Here is a 3344-nt window from a genome sequence, read left to right as displayed (position 1 = left end):
AATCTGATAAAATTCCATTCATCCACTCCCCAAAAGCAAATCTAAACTTTCAGCTTTTTTTTTGTTTGTTTGTTTTTGGAAAGAGGCTTAAACAAATGCACTCAATTTTGGGAAACAGATCTTCCTCTGGGCAAGGCAGACCGAGCTACATTCCTGTGTTTCTCATGCTGCAGTGGGAAAAGTTCATGAATGTAAGTGAATGCTTTTCCGAAGTTATCTGTGAAGGGAAAGGAATAATTACTTCTGTGTATTCAAACCTGGGCACCATCCAGGTTCCACAATTAGCTGTGAGAACAGGGCCTGCTATTGTATCTCAAGTTTACCTTGAATTTTCCAAGGATACTTTGTTTTCTGATCACTGTGAATATCAGAAAGCAGGAGCTCTCACAGTCTTCTTTCTGGTCTTGAAGCAAAGCAGGCCCATCTGACTATAGGAGAGGTTAAGAGAAAAACAATTGCTGTAAGCATTTCACTGCCAAGGGGTGAAAAGGGAACTGCCGTGTGATTTAAAAATATTTTGTTCAGAAAAAAAATTCAGAAATCTCATGAGGAGTGCTTGGATATATAGACACTTCTTCATGCATGGGGACATGATGGCAGTTATAAAGTTTCTTTTCTTTTTCTTTCTTTATTTGTGTAACCCTGTTTTTTCGTACAACTTGTATTTCCGAAGTCACACTAGACTAGGGGTAGAATTAAGATGCAGTCACAAAGGAGTATTTCTCTGGCTCTGCCTCTACAAACTGTGGCAATTCTAGATTCTCAAATTATTCTTACATGGCTTTGGGAGTCTGCATAGAATAATTTCACACGTGCTTCTTGGGCACTGCGTGGAATCTGCCATTTCCCACCTTTCTAGGTATGGTTCCTATAGGACTATGATGCAGTCTGTTTTTGCTGACAGCAAAGTGGGGAGCTAGTCTCCTGATGACCCTGACACCTGATATTGAGGCTCTGGGGTCTGTTGGAAGCATCAGTGCCATCAAGGCACTACTGCCAGCCAGGACACTTACTGAAGGGCTGTGGCCAAAGCTCACACCAAGTCTGCAGGCTCTTGTTCATGGCATTCACGTCTGCCATGGTTGTTCTGAGAAAGCCATTGCTCCAGTGTGGCTCTGTCTTGTGCTCTCAAAGCCCGACGGAGATGTCTGTGTTTCTTTCCCTTTGATAACCCCATGACAACTGAGGACATGGGGCATGTATCCCTGAGGACTGGGAGGCTAAAGTGAGCAACAGACACGTGTTTTATTCAGAAATAATCTTCTTCTCTTACCTTGGCTTGTTATCCCAGAAGGAGCCTTCGTCAATTCCTGGTGGTTCCTCGGTTCCTCGTGTGTGCAGCCTCTGCTCTCAGACATGCCCAGGTATGCCTGACATACCTGAGAGATGCCTGAGTACAAATGACTTAGCACGATTACGTATACTTGACTCTATTCCCCACAGGGCACAAATGTGAACTAAGAGAGTAGCATTTTGCAAATTTGTCCGACATACTGACTAGAAAAGGTCTTTGCCTCACCTACACAGGTAAGGACAGGTGTCTGTTTTTTTGTGGAATAAAAATTTTATAGCCTGTTTCAATACCTCTTTTATAAAATAGCCCACAAATTTATGATTCCAATCTAGATCTTTTTCCTGTGCTTCTGAGTCTCATCTTCCCCTCAAAATGATCCTCCTCTAATCCTGTTTCCATCAGTGGACCACCCATCCAGTTCCTGAGCTAGCATCATCCTTACACCCTCGAACCCCTGTACAACCAGCGACTCAGTTACCAAATTAAACACTAAACCTCTGATAATTCTAATATTAGTGGAGAGGAATAGAAGAGTGGGTATCTTGAGAACTGTTCTTTTCTTTGGAAAAAATGTCCTGGAAAACAGTATCTAATAATAGAAACTTTATTAATACTGCTTATCTCAGTAGGAAGAGAAGATTTCCATCACACATTTTATGGGATGAAACCAATAGAAATTCTTTTCCTGTCATTTGCTATTATCTTCAATAGCCAAAACAAAGGAGGCTTTAATGTGGCCATGTTTAGGATGTGAAAAAAGGAACATATTGTCCTAAAAATAAGTACGACTGGGGAGCACATATTTTGTGAATTTGCTACAGGTGCATATGTTTCCCCCTTTAGTGCAGACTAAGGAAATCAGCATGTGTAATTGTTTTTAAAATGGTGGCTATTCTCTGCATTGTATCCTCAGAGCATTTTATAGTATTAAAAAAAAAGGTGACCCATTTGTAAACACCCTTAAGAAACCAGTCAAGATAGAAGACAATTCTACTATTTGCCAACTGTCATCTAGCTCAGTTGAAGGTAAGGCATTATGGACACCCTGGGAGGTAGGCAGTGGAGAGAGGCCTCCTAGTCAGACAGACTCCACATTTTCTGTGACTGGGTACCAAGATGGAGACAGTCTCCATCTTGCTTGTAAGTCTAGTTTGGTGTGGAATTGAGTGCGGGGTAAACCCACGGAGGAAAGACTTTCCTCATTAGCATCTGTGAATTAACAGTTTAACTAATTGGATGTCTAATTCAATTAGTGAAGCACCTAACCAACAAACTCCTAAACTTCTACTGCAAACCTGATAGTCTCTGCAGAGATAGAGTTACATGAGCACAGAAAGCTCCATGAACTGCTTTTGCTGTCTGACTGCCACCGTCATGGGTTACACCCACGTTCCCGGGGAGGGCCTGTCCCAGTTGGCTTTGCCCTATCGCCACAGCGTCCCCACTTGGCTGAAGTTGATGTCTGGTGACGTGAAGGAGCGGATTTACAAACTGGCCAAGAAGGGCCTGACTCCCTCACAGACCGGTGTGATTGTGAGGGACTCACAGAGCGTTGCACAAGTACATTTTGTGACAGGCAGTAAAATCCTGAGAATCTTTAAGCCTAAAGCACTTGCTCCTGATCTTCCTGAGGATCTACCATTCAGTTAAGAAGGCGGTTACTGTTCAGGAGCATCTTGAGAGGAACAGGAAGGATAAGGATGCTAAATTCCGTCTGATTCTGATAGAGCCGAATTCATCTATTGGCTCGATGTTACAAGATCGAGCAAGTTCTTCCTCCCCACTGGAAGTATGAGTCATCCATAGCCTCTGTCCTGGTTGCATAAATTTGTCTATGAACTCAAGCAATAAAATCATTGTTTAACAACAACAACAAAAAAACCCAAAAACAAAACAAAAAACCCCCCAAATCCAAAAAAGCTCCATGATGAGGTTTCAGATATATCAGGATGCACAAGGGAGCTACTCCAGAACAAGGTTAAAAGGTGTCTTAGGCACTTCGAAATGTTCAGGACTTCTTTACTCCTGGCTCTCACATTGAAATGGAGCA

General features: G+C 42.4%; 1 pseudogene; it reads left to right on the top strand.

The window, feature by feature from the left end:
* The first annotated feature begins 2668 nt into the window (after positions 1 to 2668).
* LOC105822399 lies at positions 2669 to 3120 on the top strand (annotated as a pseudogene).
* The last annotated feature ends 224 nt before the right edge of the window (positions 3121 to 3344 follow it).

Source organism: Propithecus coquereli, unplaced genomic scaffold (genome assembly GCF_000956105.1).
Source record: "Propithecus coquereli isolate 6110/MARCELLA unplaced genomic scaffold, Pcoq_1.0 Scaffold608, whole genome shotgun sequence".
Lineage (NCBI taxonomy): Eukaryota > Metazoa > Chordata > Mammalia > Primates > Indriidae > Propithecus > Propithecus coquereli.
Note: the sequence above shows the minus strand (reverse complement) of the source record. Positions and strands in the feature narration are given on the sequence as shown.